Source organism: Lissotriton vulgaris, chromosome 6 (genome assembly GCF_964263255.1).
Source record: "Lissotriton vulgaris chromosome 6, aLisVul1.2, whole genome shotgun sequence".
Lineage (NCBI taxonomy): Eukaryota > Metazoa > Chordata > Amphibia > Caudata > Salamandridae > Lissotriton > Lissotriton vulgaris.
Window position 1 is genome coordinate 1,898,081,540 of NC_141694.1, and position 23,737 is coordinate 1,898,105,276.

The 23,737-nt window shown below is 54.9% G+C and overlaps 1 protein-coding gene across 1 annotated transcript in view; it reads right to left on the reverse strand.

Annotated features, from left to right (window-relative positions):
• Positions 1 to 17,067, reverse strand: part of LOC147709825 (uncharacterized) — a 131,177-nt gene extending 114,110 nt beyond the window's left edge. The window contains exon 1 of the mRNA XM_086928277.1: positions 17,019 to 17,067. The gene's annotated coding sequence lies outside the window, so the exon portion shown is untranslated. The remainder of the gene's footprint in view (positions 1 to 17,018) is intronic.
• Between the last annotated feature and the right edge of the window lie 6,670 nt (positions 17,068 to 23,737).

The window sequence follows — 23,737 nt, forward strand, 5'->3', positions numbered from 1 at the left end:
TGAAGAACATTCGATCCTTGACGCCTCCCAATCCAGGTTCCACAGCAACCAAAGCACCGAGACTGCCCTCCTCGCCACCACCGAAGAGATCTGCTTCCTACTCGACCTGGGGTACACCACAGCCCTCATCCTCCTAGACCTCTCCGCAGCTTTTGACACTTTCACCCACTGCACACTCGCTGCCAGACTTTAAGATGTAGGGATATAAGGAGTCGCTCTCAACGGGATCCAATCCTTTCTCGCCGGCAGAACCCAGAGGATCAGACTCCCTCCCTTCATCTCCAAACCCACCGACATCAACTGCGGAGTACCCCAGGGTTCTTCACTCAGTCCCACGCTCTCACGCTCTTCAACATCTACATGGCCCCCTCGCAAACATCGTAAGACGGCATGGGCTCAACATTGTATCCTACGCCGATGACACCCAGATCATCCTCTCACTCACGAAGAACCCCGAAGACACCAGACTCCGTTTCCAGGAAGGAATGAAGGATGTGGCAGCCTGGATAAAGGACAGCTGTCTGAAGGTGAACTCAGAAAGACCAAGGTCCTCATCCTCAGACCCTTCACGTCTGCCTGGGACCCCGCTTGGTGGCCCTCAGCCCTAGGGAACCGCCTGTTCCTACTAACCACGCACAAAACTCGGCATCATCTTCGAACCTTCCTCTCCATGAACCGCCAGATCAATGCTGTCGCTTCCACCAACTTCAACTGCCTGCGCACCCTCAAATGAAACCCTAACAGACTACAGAAAGACCGTCACCCACGCACTAATAACCAGCAGATTGGACTACGGCAATGCCTTATAAGCCGGAATCAACAGAGGACTACTACACAGACTGCAGACCATCCAGAACTCCGGCGCCAAACTCATCCTCTGGGCGCTGCGCCACGAACACATGACCCAACCCCTGCGAGAACTTCACTGGATCCCCGTCGTGAATAGAGTAACTTTCAAACTACTCACCCACGCCTACAACTTCCTCAACAACATCTGACCCAAGTACCTCAACGAGAGAGTCTCCTTCCACGAACCCAAAAGGAACCACGGCTCTGATGACCTCGCCCTGGCAGAGACCCCCGCATCCGCAGAACTAGAGCAGGTGGGAGAGCCTTCTCCTACATCACAGCCAGGACATGGAACAAGCTCCCCGTCAGGCCCGGCTCCAGGAATTTTTGTTTGGGTGGGCCAAGGGCGCATTTGGGTGGGCCACTGCTGGCTCAATGTGTCGCATCTGGAGGTAGTCTACAAATAGAAAAAACTGTACTCATGCGTGTGATAGGAGGGGATAACAGGAGATTCAGGGCCCTCCATTATTTTCCAAATCTCTTTCTAATCGTTAACACTCTCAAAAAGTGTTTTGATCCCCATGTAAGGTCCTTTTGATGGGCAGAGGAGGTTTCTGAGGTGGGAGTATCAGGCAAGTAACACTACTCAGCCTGCCTCGTTGCCAGCCTTCAGAGAGAATCTCTCTTCATTATTACCTCCATCTGACCCCAGACTCTGCAGTACACTCCCTTCCAGGCCTGATCATCAATTTTCTACAATCTCTCTACAGTGCACCTTAACTCACAGCTAACCTTGGTCCCCAGACCCATATCAGGCACCACCTGGTTTCATTCTCCATAATCCCACTAAAAAGATTTGTAAAATCACCTTCAAACTGAAAACCCTGAATATAAGAGTAAATATAATTAGCACACACTTTAAAATATGTTACACAGTGGCCCTAATGACCCAACTGCTAATTAAATAAGCAAAAACATTACAGGGTCTATTATAGCGCCGGTGCAAAAGTATTTATTGGTGTCCCATCACTGACCTCTTACTCGATAGACACCTTTATTACCACCCTCCAACAGTGCACTTCATCTCTCCTTAGCCCCTTTCAGTCATGACCTCATCAGACTCCCTCCCTACCTGCCCCCCACCAGTGTCCCTCATCACTCCAAAGCCCCTCCCCATGACCACCTCCTCAGACTCCCACACAAATACCCTCCACCAGTGCCCCTCATCGCTCCATAACCCCTCCCCCCATTGACCTCCTCCTGAGTCCCTCACTGCCACCCTCCACCAGTGCCCCTCAGCGCTCCATAGCCCCTCCCAATTACCTCCTCCTCAGACTCCCTCCCTACCACCCTTCACCAGTGCCCCTCATCACTCCAAAGCTCCTCTGCCTCATGACCTCCTCTTCAGACTCCCTCCCTACCACCCTCCACCAGTGCCCATCACTCCAAAGCAACCCCCCTCATGACCGCCTCCTCAGACTCCCCCACTACCACCCTCCACCAGTGCCCCTCATGACCTCCTCCCAGACTCCCCCACTACCACCCTCCACCAGTGCCCCTCATCTCTCCGTAGCTCCTCCCCATGACCTCCCCCTCCTCGGATTTCCTCATTGCCATCCTCCAACACTGGCCTTCATCTCTCCGTAGCCTCTTCCCCTCATGACCTCCTCCTCAGACTCCCTCCCTACTACCCTCCACCAGTGCCCCTCAGCGCTCCATAGCCCCTCTCCATTACCTCCTCCTCAGACTCCCTCCCTACCACCCTTCACCAGTGCCCCTCATCACTCCAAAGCCCCTCTGCCTCATGACCTCCTCCTCAGACTCCCTTCCTACCACCCTCCACCAGTGCCTCTCATCACTCCAAAGCCCCTCCCCCATGCCCTCCTCTTCAGACTCCCTCACAAACAACCTCCACCAGTGCCTTCCATCTCTCCGCATCTCCACCCCTCATGATGCCCCCTCGGATTCCCTCATTGCCACCCTCCAACAGAGCCCATCATCACTCCATAGCCCCTCTCTCATATGCATTTTATTTCTTGTATAGCGCTACTCGTAGTGTAGGGTATCACAGTACTGTACATCACACACACATTATGCAGACACAATGATTCATAAAAGTATCCAAATCAGCCTATAGGGAATGTCACATAAGCTAATGAAGATTACCAGGTGTAGGAATCACATCTCATACATGCTGCTGGGCAATATGTATTAAGAGGGTTGGGTCTGGAGAACCACAAACACAGGATTTAAAGCATACCTCAGTGGTTGGCTGTACTGATTAGAAAGTATATCTGCCCAAACTCTGTATTGCAACATTAGAATAATGAAATACTGGGAAAATTCGAACTAACTAGCAATACAAAAAAAAATCTAATTATACCATTCTGGTTTGTATACACGTCTTTGATCACACTGTCCTATGTATCAAAGGATCTCTGTGACAAAGGCAGTAACCCACTGAGCTATCCACGTTAACCACAGTTCTATTGCATTTAAATACTACAAACCAAAAAAAGAACGCTCTCCAGCAAGATCAACAATCCCCAAGGTTATCTGGACATTTAGTTGTCGTGCATCCTTGCAGAACCACTCATGAATGATACCAACGATTTAAACACACGATGTAAATGAAAATGAAATAAACACGGCGTTCTAAGTATGTCTTTCTCACAGATTTAAAAAACACAATAGCCACACATTCTCTCACCTGCTCCTTATGAACTCTGTCACAGCCGGATCGGGTAAACAAACAGCTCAAGGGGTCAGGAAGGTCAGGAAAACGAAACGGCAAAACAAACTCCTCTTTACCAGCAGAAAAGAATGAATTATCCACAAATCCAGTTCCAACGAAAGGCTTTGTCCCCTTCGCAGTGCCCCTAACGTACCTGCACGAGTGGGCGGGGACACAGCCCACCTGCCTAATAGGAGATGCGTGATTGGGGGTGCGAGCCCAGGCCCAATCACGCAACTCCTAAAGAAAGATAACGTTCGAAGAACGTTTTAACTTGCGGTGGCCATATTCTGCTGGCCTTGCTGACGTCACTGCCAGGGCCAAGGGTTATGTTTGGGTGGGCCAGGCCAAAGTTTGGGTGGGCCCGGCCCACCCGCTAGAACCGGGCCTGCTCCCCGTGCACATCAGAAACTCCCCAACCCGCAAACCTTCGGGAAGCCCCTCAAGACCCGGCTCTTCCAGTCATCCAAGTCGGCGACTGATCAGGGCTGCCCCTCCCCCAGCGCCTTGTGACCCTCACGGTGAGTACTGCGCTTTACAAACCCTTGATTTATTGAAATCAATATATCGGTGACATTGAAAAGGTATAGATACCAAACTCTTATGCAGATTGTCCTTCCTAGTACTGGATGTATTCCAGTCCAATCCCTGTGATCCTATTTTTACTTTATGGTATGTTCGGCTCTCACGCATATGTTTTCCTGTTGACAAGACCACTTGTTAATGAGATTCTCTTCATGTAAAGCGACCTGATACCCACTAGGGTCAGGTTCGCGTGATACAAAACTTTATAAATAAACAAACCAATACACCAGCCCCTAGAAGAACCCCGGGTCTCCATGCAATGCATCCCATACAGAGCATCACTTTCTCAGAGCCCACCAGCGGGACTTGGAGCTGGCCGAGGGCCCCCATTTAATCCGACTACTCTTGGGATTGGGGGGAGGGGCATAATTTACTGTGCCTCTCACTGACCTGCTCATCTGCTTTGATTCGAGGAACTGCTTCTTTGTCCACGTCCCAAACCGCATTCCCTGGGGCAGAGGTCGGCTGGTGGGAGCGTTACTGCAATCGGCAGTTTTCCATCTCGCTCTCAGCGCGACCCGCCCAGGTTGCAGTGCATTGGTTGTGCCCTGGAAAAGCCTACCGGGGGACTGCGAGGCCCAGAAACCACCGCTCTTTGCAGCCGGCGCCTCTTCCCCCGGCGGCCACGCCCACTGAATTGAACGCTTCTATAAAACCTTTCGCGCCACCCGCTGCGCGGGTGCCGCTCACTGACCTGCTCATCTGCTTTGATTCGAGGAACTGCTTCTTTGTCCACGTCCCAAACCGCATTCCCTGGGGCAGAGGTCGGCTGGTGGGAGCGTTACTGCAATCGGCAGTTTTCCATCTCGCTCTCAGCGCGACCCGCCCAGGTTGCAGTGCATTGGTTGTGCCCTGGAAAAGCCTACCGGGGGACTGCGAGGCCCAGAAACCACCGCTCTTTGCAGCCGGCGCCTCTTCCCCCGGCGGCCACGCCCACTGAATTGAACGCTTCTATAAAACCTTTCGCGCCACCCGCTGCGCGGGTGCCGCTCACTGACCTGCTCATCTGCTTTGATTCGAGGAACTGCTTCTTTGTCCACGTCCCAAACCGCATTCCCTTGGGCAGAGGTCGGCTGGTGGGAGCGTTACTGCAATCGGCAGTTTTCCATCTCGCTCTCAGCGCGACCCGCCCAGGTTGCAGTGTGTTAGACGGACCGGGAGGGTCGGCCGAGGATAAGGGGAGAGATCTCCGGGGAGAGCCGTCTCCAGCGATCGTACAGACAAGTAACTTCCCCCCCCACAGACGGACACCACACCAGGATAAGGTTTAACGAGACTTTATAAGCAAATCTTTAAGTACGGTAAAATGATACAAGGAGGTCTGGACTCAGGGGTCCCCTCGATTCTGGTCTCTGGGTTGGGAAAAGGGTAGCGGGACAGTCTTGTTACCAATAGATGAAATTAGCTCTCAATCCTCGAGCTCGGCGTTCTAGATGATCGGGACGCGGCGGAGCCAGCAGGTCCCGAGATGGATGAAGGAAGCGACGGTCCGCGGCGGAGCCAGCAGGTCCCGATGGAGATGGTAGTTACAAACGGTCCGCGGCCACGCCAGCAGGTCCCGACGACGATGAAGGTTACGAAGGTTGCGGCAGCGCCAGCAGGCAGGACGATGGTTCGCAAGGCAGAGCTACGGCAGCGCCAGTAGCCCGTCAAGGATGAGTTCTTCTCTGCGTCTCTCGACTCCAGGATACAACTGCCTTCCTGCTCTGGAGCTGCCCCAGTTATAGGGCTGGTGCCCTTTGATGTCCGGACCCTCGCACTTGGAGGTCGGGGGGTCCGGGATGAAGGAGTCCAGACACCCAGCAGGGGGGTGGAGCCAGCGCCCGGGGAGGTTGTGGGCGAGCGGCACCTGGTGGGGGAGAGCCATCGACACCTCTTTCTCCCATTGACCTGCCAAGTAGTCCGCTCACCTCCTGGGTGGATGGTGGTGCCGGGATGTCTGAGGCCTGGCCAGGCCCAGGGTTGGGGTCGATCGGGGGCCACGCGGCCTCGTGGTGGAGTGTCCAAGATGGCGCCCAGGCTGGGCGCGCGGGCCGGTAGTGGATCGGGCCCACGAGGTCGATATGTTCAGAGGCAAGTGTCTCGGAGGGGACGGAAAACGTGAAGTGGTGGTGTGTGACACTTGAGGGACCGGGCTCGGGCCTGGTCGGGCAGAGGGGGAGCGGCCCTTCGCGTGGCCTGTCCAACATGCGTCCCCCCCAGCTGAAGGCGGGGAGAGTCACCCATCCTCTTGGGGACTCTCCTCGTCGAGGCGGAAAAAGCGGGACAGGCCATCCGCGTTGGCGTGATCTGGCCCAGGCCGGTGTTCAACAGTGAAGTCCATCCCTTGTAGGGAGATGGACCAACGTAGTAGTTTTGGGTTCTCCCCCCGCATCTGCATCAGCCACTGCAGGGGTCGATGGTCGGTCTGCACCCGGAAGTGTGTGCCAAAGAGGTAGGGCCGGAGCTTTTTGAGGGCCCATACCACGGCGAAGGCCTCCCTCTCGATGGTGCTCCAGCGTTGTTCTCGAGGTAGGAGTCGCCTGCTGATGAAGGCCACTGGCTGATCAAGGCCTTCGGTGTTCAATTGAGACAGGACCGCCCCAATGCCGTGGTCGGAGGCATCCGTCTGGACGACGAATTCCCGGCTGTAGTCGGGGGCCTGGAGCACAGGGGCGGAGCACATGGCGGCCTTCAGTTGTTCGAAGGCTGTTTGACAATCTGGGGTCCAGTTGACCTTCTTGGGTTGATTTTTGGACGTGAGTTCTGTGAGGGGCCCCACTATGGTACCATAGTCTTTCACGAACCGTCTGTAATAGCCCGTGAGTCCCAGAAAGGCGCGTACCTCGGTCTGGGTGATGGGGGGCTGCCAGGACTGGATGGCGGCAATCTTGAGCTGCAGAGGGGCCACCAGGCCGCTTCCCACCTGGTGTCCGAGGTAGGTTACGGACCCTTGACCAATTTGGCATTTGCTGGCCTTGATCGTGAGGCCAGCTCGCTGAAGGGCCTGTAGCACCGCTCGGAGGTGGTGGAGGTGGTCGGACCAATGGTGGCTGTACACAGCGATGTCGTCTAGGTAGGCGGCGCTGAATCCTTCGAGCCCGGCCAAGACCTGATTGACGAGCCGCTGAAATGTTGCGGGAGCATTCTTCATGCCGAAGGGCATGACCTTGAAATGATAATGGCCATCAGGAGTGGAAAATGCAGATCGTTCTTGGGCTCGGGGTGTGAGGCCGATCTGCCAGTAGCCCGCCGTCAGGTCGAAAATACTGAGGTAGCGGGCAGCTCCCATGCGGTCGATTAGCTCGTCTGCTCGGGGGATGGGGTGTGCGTCTGTTCTGGTGACCGCATTCAAGCCCCGGTAGTCGACGCAGAACCGGAGTTCCGGTGTGGTGCCGGGAGTGGCTGCTTTGGGGACAAGTACTACTGGGCTGGCCCAGGGGCTGTCTGAGGGCTCAATGACCCCGAGCGTGAGCATTTTGGTTACTTCTTCCTGGATGCAGGCCCGTACCCGATCCGGTACGCGGTAGGCCCGGTGGTGGATAGGGGGGCTGTCCCCCGTGTCCACGTCGTGCACACACCAGGACGTGACACCTGGGGTGAGGGAAAACAGGCCGGCGAACTGCAACAGAAGGTCTCGACATTCTTGGCGTTGTTCCAGGGTGAGGGCTTGTTGGCGGAGTCCCTCGAGGGAGGGACAGGTCTTCTGCTCTTGGCGAAACTGCTCCTGTGTGGGTCCCCCCTCTTGATGCCACTGGTCGAGGCCCGCGAGGTCCGGAGGTTGAGCTGGTTCTGGGGGGACGGCACGGTCGGTGTCTTCGACTGGGGCGACCGGGGGAAGAGGCGCCGGCCATTCGGGTTCCTCTGGTCGGGGATTGGCACGGGCGGCCATGGACCGGGTGGTGACGCACGCCCAGTCCGGGATGCCTAACATCCCCAGGTGTTCTCTTCGTTCTACGGCTGCCCACGGAGAGCTTTCAAGGTCATTTCCCAGGAGGCAGTCTACGGGGGCATCATCTCGGACCGTCACTTTCAACATGCCGGAGACCCCTCCCCATTCGAAAGGGACGCAGGCCATCCGACACAGACTTTCCGAGTTATCGGCTGAACGGACAGGGCAGAGAATGTTTGGTAGGAACTGTTCTGGGGTCACCAGGTGACAGCGGACGGCTGTTACACTGGCCCCGGTGTCACAGAGGGCTTCGGCCTGGCGTCCATTGATGCTCACCCATTGGCTGTACTTCCGGGTGTTAGCGGGTAGGGGGACCCGCGGGACCATGTCTTTCCCCCCTAAGCATGCTAGAGCCATGGCGGCTGGCTCCCATTCTTGATGCTCTTGCTCATATTCTTCCTGCTCCTCGGAGATCTGCTCTTCCCCCAGGGCAGCAGCGGCCACTTGGCGGGGTCTTGGGCTCTGGTACTGTGGGCAATTTGGGTCGTTTGCATAGTGGCCGACTCGTTGGCATCGGTGACACGTGACATTGGCTCTGTATCCCGGTCGTGCCGGGGTGCTGCCCCGGTTGGCCGGGGGGGTGGTGCTGGTAGCGGGGGCGACCGGAGCGTTGTCTCTTCCTCGTCCTTGGCCCCCTCCTCCTCCTCGGGGACGGTGCTGACCGTTGTTGTTCCGGTTCTGTTCATAGGATCCATTTCGGCCCACTCTGGTGATTTCCCACCGGTCAGCCTCGGCTGCGAGCTGCCGTGGATCAGTCAATTTGCTGTCGAGGAGGTGCTGCCGGAGCTCAATGAAGCAATTGTTTGATAGATGCTCCCACACCATGAGATTGAAGAGTTGTTCGTAAGTTGTGACATTGCTTCCTTTGATCCAGCCCTCGAAGGCTCGGCTAAAATAGTTCACGTAGTCCACCCAAGTTGTACCCGGGATGCGGGTGCAGTCTCGGAACCTCTGACGGTACATCTCGGGTGTGAGCCCATAGCGGGTGAGGAGGGCAGCTTTCATGTGGTCATAGGAGGTCATCTGATGGTCCAGGAGCTGTAGCAGGGCATCGCGGCCCTCATTGAGGAATCTCCCCCATAGACCGGCTCCCCAGTCGCTTCGATCGATCCGATGGGCGGTCATAGCGATTTCGTAGGCCTTGAACCATTGCTGGATGTCGTCCTCTCGGAAGTATTCTCGAACGACATCCTTGGGGATGTGTACCTTCTTATCTGTTGTCCCTTGGGTGCGGGGTTGCTCGGGCACCCCTAATTCTTTGTTCTGCTTGCGTAAGTCTATCTCAGCTAGTTTGCGCTCGTGTTCATATGCCAGTCTTTTTTCCTCGAGCTCCCTTTGTCTCTGTTTTTCCTCTCTTTCTTCTCGGAGACGCAGGTGCTCTAAGCTCAGTTTTTGTTCGGCCAACTTAAGTTCAACATCCATTTTGAGCCGGGCCATTTCTAATTCATGTAGTCGTGTTTTTTCTCGTTCCCGGATCTCGTCTTGCGAGAGACCCGTTCTTCGCTCCTCGGGGGCCGTGGTGTTTTTTTCTACTGCTACGATGTTTTGGTCGGTGGTTCCGACGGCCCCGGTTTCTGCCCAGGACTCTAGGGCATGCTTGAAATCGTCTTTGGTACTTAGACCGGTGGTAGCGATACCTAGTTCAATGCAGAATTGTTTTAATTCACGATGGTTGTACTCGTCCAATTTCTCCATCTGAAATTTCTCGGTGGATCCGCTTTCTTTGGTTGTCATCGTGATTTCGTCGTGGGGTGAGCTACTTTCTGTACGATTATGCGGTGATTCGGATCGCGCCGCTGGCCACCAATGTTAGACGGACCGGGAGGGTCGGCCGAGGATAAGGGGAGAGGTCTCCGGGGAGAGCCGTCTCCAGCGATCGTACAGACAAGTAACTTCCCCCCCCACAGACGGACACCACACCAGGATAAGGTTTAACGAGACTTTATAAGCAAATCTTTAAGTACGGTAAAATGATACAAGGAGGTCTGGACTCAGGGGTCCCCTCGATTCTGGTCTCTGGGTTGGGAAAAGGGTAGCGGGACAGTCTTGTTACCAATAGATGAAATTAGCTCTCAATCCTCGAGCTCGGCGTTCTAGATGATCGGGCCGCGGCGGAGCCAGCAGGTCCCGAGATGGATGAAGGAAGCGACGGTCCGCGGCGGAGCCAGCAGGTCCCGATGGAGATGGTAGTTACAAACGGTCCGCGGCCACGCCAGCAGGTCCCGACGACGATGAAGGTTACGAAGGTTGCGGCAGCGCCAGCAGGCAGGACGATGGTTCGCAAGGCAGAGCTACGGCAGCGCCAGTAGCCCGTCAAGGATGAGTTCTTCTCTGCGTCTCTCGACTCCAGGATACAACTGCCTTCCTGCTCTGGAGCTGCCCCAGTTATAGGGCTGGTGCCCTTTGATGTCCGGACCCTCGCACTTGGAGGTCGGGGGGTCCGGGATGAAGGAGTCCAGACACCCAGCAGGGGGGTGGAGCCAGCGCCCGGGGAGGTTGTGGGCGAGCGGCACCTGGTGGGGGAGAGCCATCGACACCTCTTTCTCCCATTGACCTGCCAAGTAGTCCGCTCACCTCCTGGGTGGATGGTGGTGCCGGGATGTCTGAGGCCTGGCCAGACCCAGGGTTGGGGTCGATCGGGGGCCACGTGGCCTCGTGGTGGAGTGTCCAAGATGGCGCCCAGGCTGGGCGCGCGGGCCGGTAGTGGATCGGGCCCACGAGGTCGATATGTTCAGAGGCAAGTGTCTCGGAGGGGACGGAAAACGTGAAGTGGTGGTGTGTGACACTTGAGGGACCGGGCTCGGGCCTGGTCGGGCAGAGGGGGAGCGGCCCTTCGCGTGGCCTGTCCAACACAGTGCATTGGTTGTGCCCTGGAAAAGCCTACCGGGGGACTGCGAGGCCCAGAAACCACCGCTCTTTGCAGCCGGCGCCTCTTCCCCCGGCGGCCACGCCCACTGAATTGAACGCTTCTATAAAACCTTTCGCGCCACCCGCTGCGCGGGTGCCGCTCACTGACCTGCTCATCTGCTTTGATTCGAGGAACTGCTTCTTTGTCCACGTCCCAAACCGCATTCCCTGGGGCAGAGGTCGGCTGGTGGGAGCGTTACTGCAATCGGCAGTTTTCCATCTCGCTCTCAGCGCGACCCGCCCAGGTTGCAGTGCATTGGTTGTGCCCTGGAAAAGCCTACCGGGGGACTGCGAGGCCCAGAAACCACCGCTCTTTGCAGCCGGCGCCTCTTCCCCCGGCGGCAACGCCCTCTTTTCTTCCCCTACATCTAGCCAGTCCCTAACGCGCCGCGGGTCGCAGCCCGGGGCGAAGACCGGGCAAAGACCGGGCCGTTTTAGGCCTTTAGAGGCTGGTAGAGACTGGACTGGGCCACCCCTCTGATATTTATATCTGACCCTCTCCCATTGTACCATTCCACGAACTTCCTCAGACCCATAACCCAACAAGAACAGTAATGGTCCTTACGAGGGGGACTAAAACCAAAACCAAAGCCCCCAGCGCTGTGGGTAAATTGCTTGGCCCTATGGATGACTTCTTAGCGAAGGCTAACACACTCATAGATGAAAGCATATCAATGATTGAAGAAAGGGTCTCCCTAGATCTGGCATTCGCCAAAAGATCCTCATTAGGCATCTTGGCGGAAGCCAGATCTCCAGCATTAGGAGCCCCAAATGCAGAGTTGGTGCCAACCAGAGAGAGACGCAGCCTACCAAATACAGTAGACCTGTCAGTATCCCAGCTAGCGGACTCCCAACTCAGCTTTGATCTAGAAAAAACTCCAGAATTGCTTCCAACAACACCTGTACAAATCTCCTCTTCAGATAAAAGAATAGAAAGGGGTAGGAGGGAGGGAGCAATTAGCAAGAAAAGGGCACCCAGAAACCCCATTACACCAGAAAACCTGGCAATACCACCAACCACCCCACAAAACCAAGATGATAGGGTGACACATATTGAGATTCTAGCGTCAGTTCATCAGGTAGAGAAGGAACCATCTCCCCCGATAGTCTTGGACCCTCATTCCACCAAACAAGCCCAAGTGGACTCGAATGTTGTTGAGGCCCAGGAACTAACTCTCTCTAGCATAGCCAGTGTAGTCAAACATGCATTACAACCCTTAGAACACCGGTTAGCAACCCTAGAGTCACAAATTTCCAAACTTCTAAAAAATCAACAGCCAACTCTCCCATCATGTCCTCAAAAACCAGGAGGAAACAATAGCAAAAAACCAACTAATACTAATGCACCTAATGTCAATCCATCTTTGCCCAATCCACAACAAAAGACCCTCCGGATAACCACTCCAAATCTGCCTGTTAATAAAAACACCTCAAATTCGACCAAAATAACAAAAACCGTAGCAGCCCCAAGCACCACTAGCAATTCACAACAGATAATCACTTTGACCTCCCCAGCTGCGGCTGCTACTACCGCCGCGACCCCGACGGCACCCAGTAGTTCAGCCAATAAAACCCCAGGTAAAAATGCGAATAAAAAAACAACGAAAACCTTACCCCCTCCACCGTACCACCAAAAACACCTGCGGATAGGCCCAAGAGAAATACTGCGAGGAATCCTGGCCCTCCAAGACTCCCAGCAGATTTCCCTCCTGAGGCCTCACCCTACGTGGTGGTCATGGCTGGAGTTCCTGAATTAACAGATCTCACCCCAGAACCGGCCTGGTCCTTAAAAAATAAGGCCCAGCATTGGCTCCAGACCAACCGCCCAATTCCATCTTCCTGGCGTGGAAGAATCAGATCTGTAGCTAGGGTACCGTGGGTGGGCAGTACTAGAAAAACCATTCCTGGGGACTGCATAACAATTACATTTGAGGACCCTCGAATAGCGGATTATGTCTGTGCCTGGGAAGACATCACCCCAAATGGAGGAATTAAGATCAAGTCACTCTCCTTCTTTTACCCCTTTAGGCAAGTGGACGGCTACATACAGGAGCAGGAGCCTCCTTGGTCCGTTCCATTCCCCAGGCAGGATGACCTACTAAACTCCAGATATCATGGTCCCCCTAACCCATACGAGCCAGACTACTCCTGGCACACAGTGAGACAGCGCCACCAGGGAGGAAGGTGGGACGACAGAAGACCTTACACACATTGGCCCCCACACAGAGATCAACCCCGATGGGACCCATGGCATAACATCCCGCTAAACAATAGGTATAGCGGCCTAGAAATGGTCGACTGACCATCAACAGAAATCCCTCCAATCGACCTTCAACTATCCTCCCCTTCACAGCTCATTATCACCTCCCCAGCTATCTGTAACAAGGATCCCATAACCTCAAAAGTAGAATCTGGTGATGACTCTTCATCTATCATAGCCTCTTATTGGAACATCGCGGGCCTCCGAAATAAAATCGAGGATGGTTCTGCGCAGAAGTTCCTAACCCCATACCAAATAATTTGTCTCCAGGAGACATGGTCTGTAGAAGAATTACACCTACAAGGCTATAAAACCAATAACGTTCCAGCGCTAACCAGCACAATGGGTAGACCAAAAGGCGGGCTAACAATTTACATTTCAAACTCCCTACCTCTTAACAAAGTGGTTACACTCTCCCAGGACGCTAACCATCAAATCCTTTCACTCACCCTCCCCAACAAAGATACAATCATTTTGACCAACATATATAATAACCTATCGGAAGAAAATTTCATAACCCTTCTCACTACCTTAACTGACAAACTGAAACAAGTTCATCACCGGAGCCCTGCAAACAAGGCAACCCATTTAATTTGGGGAGGTGACTTTAATCTCCACCCCTGCACAGCTTCCAACCTACTGTGCTGTGGGATAGTGGACGAACTCAACGTCCCACTAGCGCACCTCGCTCATACTAAATTAGGAAATATAATTAACACCGCCCTATCAGATCTGGATCTCCAGATTGCTAATCATCTAAAAGCAGACCCAAATAAATTTATTCCGACCTATGTGGGCAGAGGACATCAAACCACAGTAGATTTCATATTCCTCTCCCAAAGCCTAATGACTAAACTTAAAGATTTTGAGGTAATTGTCACTCCCCTCAGCGATCACGCAGCCTTAATAATAACACTGTCTATGCCATCCAATTCCTCCCATAAATTGGAGATGGCGACTACCCTCATGCAGAACAAGATCCAGGTTGGTAAACGTAACGGACTAACAATCAAATGGGCTAAAATTAACCCATCTGACATAACGAAAAAATTAATAACTCGGTCCTACCCAAATATAGTGAAATGCCTGGATCTCGCAACTAGTCACAAGGAAGTCCTGAGAAATTTTAACTTAATATTAGATGCTATAAAGGACCTACTCACTTCAAAATCTAAATTAAACCGCGCTACAAATCCAAAGTTGTTTAATCATAACTGCACAGCGGCCCTATCAAAGTTAAAATCCGCACTCAAAAACAACCCACGCGATGCAGCCCAGATCCAGCTCCTTAGGCGCCAATACACAGGGGAAAGAAAGCTGAGAACTGCCCAACTTAAGCAAAAACTATGGGACGATCTCCACCAAGGTGCAGTCTCAAAAAACAGCGAGCTTTTCTGGCGCACAGTCAGAACCCCATATCTTACCGAAAAGGATACCCCGAAAATAGAAGTCGCTATCGACGAAAATACATGGGTTTCCCATTTCGAGGAAATTTTTAAAAACACCTTACCAACAGAATCCCCTCCCCCTAAGGTTAATTATCCCATTTTGGTTCCCTTTGATATTCCAGACCTCATAGACGCTCTGCAGAGTAGCAAATCAGGCAAGGCACCAGGACCCGATGGGGTCCCAGTGGACTTTTTTAAAAGCAACCAAGACCTTTGGGCCCCCATTTTAACTAGAGTATGTACAGCGGCAGCGAGTGAGGGAATCCTAACCTCCTGGACAAAATCAATAATGGTTCCCATCTTCAAAAAGGGGGACCGGCAAGACGTAAAATGTTACCGGCCCATTTCACTGCTGGATTCGCTCGGGAAAGTAGTGGGGAGAGTGATTCTAGAGCGTCTTCAGCAGTGGACTGAGGACCGGGGCATAATTTCTGATATCCAATTCGGCTTCCGAGAAGGTTTTGGCACCCTAGAGCAGGTCCTCAACCTTACCCTAATAATGGGGAAATATACACAGGCCATCCCTACTAAGATATATATGGTCTTTGTCGACCTTTCCGCAGCTTTTGACTGCGTTTCGCACACAAAGCTGTGGAAGGTCTTAGCCCAATTGGGAGTAGATCCACCCCTTTTAGATTTTTTAAGAGAGCTCTATACCGGGGCAACAGCCAGAGTACGCTTTGGCGTAAATGGAGAGTTGACGTCCCCGTTTAGCGTAGGGCGTGGGGTCAGGCAGGGATGTGTCCTGGCCCCCTTCCTCTTCTCACTCTACACTAACGGCTTGGAGGAGGAGATGTTGAGGGGGGCTCAGGACCTCCCACGCATAAATCGCCGCCTGATCCCAGCCCTGCTCTACACGGATGACGCTGTTATCCTAGCACGAACCCCCAGAGAACTCCAGAAAGCAGTGAGCAGGTACACGTCCTTCATGGGCAACTTAGACTTAAAGGTGAACGTGAAAAAAACGTTCGTAATGACAGTTGGCAGAGGCCAAAAAAGAACATATCCCACACTGCTCAACAATCAAAAGCTTGAAGTTACCCCCCACTATCCCTATTTGGGGGTCATGATAGACGACCAACTTAGCTGGAAGCAAGCAGTGAACACAAGGGCACTTTTATTCAGGAGATCAATTGCCGCTCTAATAACTTTCTCTCAGAGATTAGGCAAAAGACCACCAGTAGAGCTCCTCAAGATTTATAACGCCAAATGCCAGGCAATCGCAACATATGGTGCGGGAGTCTGGGGGTATACTGACATCAGTCCCATCCAGAAGGTAGAAAACACCTTCTTAAGATTCTTGTTAGCCACCCCCAAAGGCACCTCAACCTACGCAATGCACCTAGAATTAGCTATACCCTACTTAGAGGATCTAATTAAAATAGAACCTCTGATGTTGTGGCGCCGCATTTGGAAGTCAAACAAAAATGCTCTGACACAAGCCATCATCGCAGACTCAATGAACATGGACAATTCTGCAAAAATAAAGTGGCTCTTATATGTTAGGAACTTTTTTAACGATCTAGGCTTTGAGAACTACTATTCGGACCCGGCATCTATAACGGACATTTCAAAAAAAGATCTTAAACAGAAAGCACTAAGTCATCTGGAATCGTTACGACTCGCATCCAACTCCTCAAAAACGGCAGTGATCCACGCAAATATGATCCAAGTAGCCTTTGTCATTCACCCGTATCTGGCACTCCAAATATCAACCTACGAGAGAATGCTAATCACAAGATGTAGGCTAAATACCTTCTTTAGAATGGTCACTTTTCCGTCACAAAACTGTTGGGATGTCATACTCCCGCCCTGTCCATGTGACGGTCTATCAACGCAGTCGAACTTGCATGTGATCCTGCTCTGTAAATACCATCAAGCCCATAGAAAGACCTGGCTTTTACCGATATTAAAATCTTGGGGATTGAGACAGTGCAGACCTGCTCTTTTAAGATTGCAAATGCTGGAAACGGTAAATGTCTGTTATTTTGTTAGTAGTTTCCTAAAGTGTATCATGAAACATAGAAAGAACCTCTAAAAACCTCGTCAGACCTACCATAAGCGGCACCCTGCACATTTTGATTAACTCTTTTTTAACTATGAAATGAATTTTATCTGAAATATATGTAACATGTGTATTTTTACAGTGTATGATATTTTGTGTTCTTTTATGGTTTTTCCACTGTGAATAAGCCGAATAAAGATATTATATATATATAATTTACTGTTAAACCACACCATCCACCCTCTCCCACCGCCCCCCCCCCCCCTTTCCAGGCATTACAATGCAGAATTTCCTTTCAGCCGCCAATGATGCCCCGCACACCCCAAAAATGTCCACAAAACACCAGGCCAGCAACCCACCATGTCTGGCGACCTGCAGCAGCTCCCGGCTCCCTCAGAGCCCCCCGTGGCCCAAATGGTTGCAACCTCTGGCACCTATGCGTTCCTCTCCTCACTGCCCGCCGACAGCGGCACTCACGGCAGCCAAACACCCCACCGTACCTGTCGCAGCCAGCAAACTAAACCCGCGGAGCTAAGTCCACACCCCGACTCTATTCTAACCATGCTTGAAACATCAAAGTACTCCGTGGATAGTCGGAATGGGCCAACCCCGCGCCGACCCGAGGTGCCGCCCACTCACCCATAGCCAGCACCCACCCTCTTCTCCCATCTGCATTTTTTTTTATGTCTGCCCCCCTCCCCCCTCCCTTTAACCCTGGAACCAGACCCCTCACCACCTCTTCCTTAGCTGCCCCCCACCGCTCCCCCTGGCGCGCCTCTGTCTCCGTCCAGACCCCAATCCGGATCCTTTATCGTGACTCCCGGCCCCTCCCTCGGTCTCTTGATACGCTGCTAATATCAGATTCATGAACTTCGTTGAGAATTAAACCTCATCTCATCGTAAAGGAGGGGGCTTTCATTTTAAAGCGCCCACGGCGCGCCCACGACAGGGATGCACTCGATCGTTGTGTTTGCGCACATTGGATATTATTCTTGACGTGTCTGGACGGACACGCCCCCTATGGGGCACCCACGTTCTTTACCTAAACTTTAAATACTGTCACTCTCTATATCAATGTCCTTGCAGCGCACTTTCTGGGTTTCATTTTGGACACCTGGAGGTTGCCATGGGCTGGTCTCTGTTCGACTTCTGTGGCCCTGGGATGCATCCAGAGCTGTCCCGGCATAGAGGGGCGGGGGCAGGGAGAGGCGGGGGGGGGGCAGGGAGAGACGGGGGGCAGGGAGAGACGGGGGGCAGGGAGAGGCGGGGGGCAGGGAGAGACGGGGGGCAGGGGGGCAGGGAGAGGCGGGGGGCAGGGAGAGGCGGGGGGCAGGGAGAGGGGCTTCCGTATGCCGGGGGCCTGTCAGCATCCCGCGCCTCTCACTTCGCAGGTTCCTTAACCACAGGTGCCAGCGGTGCCAGCAACAAACGCATGAACACACTGAGCTATTGCACAAGATGGGAGAATACAGACCTACCGCAGGCTGGAGTTTCCCCGAGTATATCGAGCAGAAGTGCCAAGAGGTCTCAGCTGTGGCACCTCAACCGCTCCAGGGGGGGGGGAGGGGCGACAGTTACTGCAGACAGCACGGGCGAGAGACGCTCACAGCCTTGTGGGGCGTCGGGGAGTGCCCATAGGGCGCTGAGAGCTGTATGAGGCCTGGAAGGCCCGGTGTGAGGGTGGCTGTGCCGGGGGTCTGTAATGGCGCGGGGGACGGTGGTCGGAGCAGGGTCCATCTTCCGCCACGCCGTAGTTGGGGATCGAGTTGCTCCTTTTCCTGGACTCAGCACGCCCCGCCCCCTTCACACATCTGTCCGGCTCACAGCAGTCTTTGGTCGGATGCTGATGGAGAGGGCGACGGATGGAGACATCCCGGTGCGCGCTGGGCCTAAGTACGGCCAGAGGCAGTAGAAACCCTAAATGGCAAGCTGGCAGAAATTGTGGTCGTGATTAGAGTTAGCAATCAGACCGTCGTGGGGTCGAATGCGCAACGGGCTTCTCTGCACAGAGGTGCGGGGGACACCCCCGCTCGCAAGCCGCACCCGGAGTGGCCGTTTCCGTGTGCGCAGGAACAGCCAAAGGCCATGGTCGTAGCACAGTGCACGACCAGCCGCCACTCGCGGCCTGGAACCCCTGTGCTGTGCTGACTTTCTCTTTTACTTCCCACGCCATGCTCAGCGGGTGGGCGCTGGAAATGAGGGGCCAGGCCCGGCCTCGTGTCCACAGGTGCCCACAGGTCCCTCGGGAGCATCGACGCGCCTTTTCAACGCAGTCGTTCGACTCGGGTGTTGTTTGCTTCTGTTGGGTTGTTTTATACGGTGCCGTGGATTGCGGCCCCCGGGGGAATGCAGGTCGACAGACTAGTCTTCCCCCGGGGTATTCGCGCGAGGACACGGCGGGCGGATGTGAGGTAGGGGGTTTAGGTCAGGGGTGGGAGGGGTTAGATAGGAGGTTATTTAAGGGGGACAGGAAGGGAACGACTTCCTTTCCTGTCCCCGGTGCCTCAGGGGAAAGTTAGGTTTTTCCACCCGCCCACCCTACAAGGAGAAGGGTTTTTGGGTGCGGTGTTTTTTCTGGTTGCCGTGTTGGGCAACGTGCCAGTTTAGGACAGGATGGCAAGGGGGAGACGTTCCGGGAACCGGGAGGGGTGGGGAGTCCATGACGGGCAGAATCACCCTTACAGGGAGGGGGTTACAGGCGCAGGATGGGAGAGAGTGGTAGACGGGAGTGCGATGGACAGAAATGACCGAGGAGTCGGGAAGTGGAAAGGGGGAAGTGAATGGGATGCAAAGAGGTTGTGGTGTGATTTGGGAATGGATGGTGGAGCACGTGAGTGAATGACGGTTGAAAGGCAGAATGTTGGGGGGATTGTTAAAGTTGATAAGTTGATAATGTTATGTTTTGATAATCTGTCATGCCTGTCCTAATAAATGGCCTTTTACGCAAAACTGATGCGTGGAGTGGTTCATTGCGCGATGACCTCACACAGCGGTTTCATCCTGTGCGGTTTTGCCTCCCCGGCGGTAGAGTGAGTGTCTTCTGCATGTCGGTGCCCCCCGCTGCGAGGAGTGACAGTGGCTTCGCGTCACGAACGGCCAGTGGTCGGATCCGTGTTTGGAGAGTGAAGGCAGCTCGGGACGAGCAATACCAGCCGCAGGTGAAAGGAGGGCGGTGCGATGCCCGTGTGCCGTCGAGTCCTGCGGGGGCAGAGGTGGGGGGGCCGGACATCTGGCGAGTGCGGTGGGCCCCGACGCAGAAGGGCCGGGGTTGGGCTTCGGGGGAGCCCCCCCGCGTTTGGCTTGACACAGACTTCTTTTCATCGAGGCACGCTGAATGCGTTGGATGATAGATGTGCTGATGGTACGTGTTTAGTTGCGAAAGGTTGGAGGGTTCCCGGTTCACTGCAGTCGTGTCCAGTCTATGTCACAGTAACAGGTGTGTTTAGTCCGGCGCTGTGGTCTCTGTGGTCTCTGGCATCATATGGACAGGCGGAATTTTCCGTTTACATGTTCTGCGATGTCGGTGATTTTCCTTTGATCTGCTAGGGCGCTGCCCCGACGCTCTTGTAGTGTTGCTGCCAGTGGGGTTTACCACTACAGCACACGCCCCCTCCCACTGTCCTTCACATGTGTCGCCCCTCAGGCGTAAGTGGGCTTTGGTACAGCCCTTGCGTGAACGTAACGTAAGTCTAATAATAAAAGCCAGGCAAGCCTGGGCGTGGCCAGTTGGCTACTGAACCATCCAAGTAGCACGTGTGTCCAGCTAACCTTATTTCTAGGCCCACGACCAGTTATATTGCAGGACACCACATTGGCGACGAGGCGGTGGTCTCATCGGCCCCACCGCGTGCTCATCACCAGCGCGCCGTGTCCCTGGCGCCCCCCCGCTGCCCCGCAGCCAGAACCCCGAGCAGCCTTGCTCGCATCGCCTGCCGGACTCACCCCGTCCGCTCCACAGTAGTGGCGGCCCCGCCTGTGTGCTTACGGCGGCCCGCGCTGCCCTCCGACGATCCCGCCCGGCTCCCGCCTGTCTCCGGAGCCGAGCGCCCTGCGGCCTCCAGCGTCGACGTGACCGAGGCGTCACCAAGGTACGAGCTGCGTTGTACCCCACGAGCCCCTGCGGCCCCGGCGCTTTGGCCTTCGCGCCCTCTGCAGACGCCGGCCCAGCGCGACACCCCCGGTGTTACCGCGCATGCGCTATACACGCCTCCAGCACTGTCCTCACGCTTCTAGCGTGTCCTCGGCCCCGCGGACCCTGCTCTACCTCACGCTTCCGGCGGACCGGTGCCTGTGTGCGCCTCCTGAGTGCCTTCTCTCTCGTCACGTGCCTGTGGCTTCCACACAACCTCTCCTGCCTGCCAAGCGCTCCCAGTCATCGTGCTGCACCCTGCCCACGCTCCTGGACCGCGTGGACGCATCACGGCATCCTCCCCTGCCTACTAGCAGTGCCCGGTCGGCCCACAGTGCCCTGCTCCAGCCACCATGGCCACTGTGCCTCCTCTGGAGCCCTTCTCCGTCACGGGGACACCTCCCTCACAAGCCACGCGATGGCGCAAATGGGTTGAGCGCCTGGAGAATTACTTCATCGCAGCTGACATTGCTGTGGCGCGGCGTCGCGCCATGCTGCTACACTTAGGAGGGGAGGCAATTCATGACATCTCGAAGGACATCACCGAGGGAGACCCGCCGCACACCTACGCCACCCTGCGGGACGCCATCACAAGGTATTTCGAGCCCTTCACTAGCGCGGACTATGAACGATTCCTGCTCCGTCAAGCTCGCCAGCTCCCTGAGGAGTCAGTGGATGTATTCTACGCGTGCTTGAAGAAACTAGCCAGCACTTGCAGACTCCCGGACGCAGATGACGAAATTCGCACGCAATTCATACAGGGATGTTCATCGCTGAAGCTGAGAGAGAGAGTGTTGGAAACGGACGCCATGCCCATGCGCGACATCCTCGCTTTAGGTCGCTCTAAAGAGCTCTCCAAGGCGCGAGCGGCCCACATGGAGCCAGGCCTAGCAGTCAAGATCAAGACTGAACCAGTATGCGCAGTCAAGTCCCAGCGCCCAGACAACCGGACGAGGCCCCAGAAAAAGGACCAGCCTCACCCACCTTCCCGCGACCGATCCTGCCTATGGTGCGGAGGTGCCACCCCACACAAAGGCGCCTGCCCGGCCCAAGGGAAAATCTGCAGCGCATGCGGGAAGGCCAACCACTTTGCAAGCGTCTGTCTGTCATCACAGCGAAAGAAGCACAGTGCCCCGCCCCGGAAGGCACGCCAGGTAGCGCCACTACCGAACACCTCTAACAGCAGCGACATGAACGACGACGAGGAGGACGCCGCGTCAGTCCACGTGGTGCGCATGCTCAACACCCTGGCAGCCACATCGTCCAACGAACCCATGTGCACCGTCCATGTCCACAGCCAAGCAGTCAGAGCCCTCATCGACACCGGCGCAACGATAAACCTAATGGCAGCCAGCGTGTACCAGTGCCTGGAGGACGCCCCCATGCTTCACCCCACCAGAGTGCAAGTATTTGCCTACGGGACCCGACGCCCTTTGCGCCTCTGCGGTGTGTTCCGGACAACCGTGTCTCACAACTCCACGCAGCTGCAGACAAAGATCTATGTATCCCAGGAAGGGTCAGGGTTCCTCCTCGGCTGCAAGACTGCACGTGAACTGGGGCTCATCCATTTTGCCCTAACCGTACAGGCACAAGGCCTAGAACACCTGGTCGCAGACCACTCCTCGCTGTTCGAAGGTATTGGATGTCTACGAGGCCCTCCCGTCCGACTCCACATCGACCAGTCAGTGGCCCCTGTAGCCCTCCGACACAGGCGGATTGCCTTCCACCTCCGCCCCAAAGTGGAAGCCAAACTTAAAATGCTGGAGCAAGCCGGAATCATCGAGAGGGTGACAGGACCTACCCCGTGGGTATCCCCGATCGTCGTAGCCAAGAAGCCAAAGCAACCTGACGCAGTGAGGATATGCGTGGACATGCGCCTCCCTAACCTGGCCATCAAAAGGGAACGTCATCTGACGCCAACCATCGATGACATCATCGGAGAGCTCGCTGGATCCAAATGGTTCTCCAAGATGGATCTGCGGTCAGGGTACCATCAGATCCCGCTGCACCCGGACTCGCGCCCAATCACAACGTTTTCCACACATGCGGGCCTGTGGAGGTACACGAGGCTCAATTTCGGCATCTCCAGCGCCGCCGAGGTGTTTCAGAACATCATCCACACCGTCCTCCAAGGCCTTGACGGAGTCCTAAACGTGAGCGACGACATCCTGGTGCATGCCCCGACCCTGGAAGAACACCTCAAACGGCTCCAAGCCGTATTCAACCGTCTACAAGAGAGAGGTCTGACGCTCCACAAGGCCAAATGCGAATTCCTGCGAAAGGACATAAGCTTTTTTGGATACAAGTTCTCCGACCAAGGAGTGGGGCCTGACCCAGACAAAGTGCGAGACATCCACAACGCGCCAGCGCCCACCTCCATTACAGCCGTCCGCAGCTTCCTAGGCATGGTAACATACTGCGGGCGCTTCATAAAGGATTTGTCCGATCTGACGGGACCCCTCCGCGACCTCACCAAGGCGAACGCCACCTGGAAATGGGGTCCGGAACAACAAGTATCCTTCAACAACACGAAGGCAGCCCTGTCAGCCGACACGACACTGGCGTACTTCAACCCACAGAATGAGTCGCAACTGCTAGTGGATGCCAGCCCCACCGGTCTGGGAGCCGTCCTGTCACAACGGCAGTCATGTGGAGAATGGGCCCCCGTGGCCTACGCCAGCCGTACACTCACACCAACGGAGCAGCGCTACTCGCAGATTGAGCGGGAGGCGATTGCCATTCTGTGGGGGTGCCGCCACTTCCACATCTACCTCTATGGCCACCCTTTTTCAGTCATCACCGACCACAAACCCCTCATACCGCTCTTTCAAGGCTCTTCCTCCCGCCCACCCCCGAGGATAGAAAAATGGGTGTTGCAGCTGCAAGAGTTCCAATTCTCCGTGGAATACCGGCCCGGCACACGCAATCCTGCTGATTACCTGTCCAGAC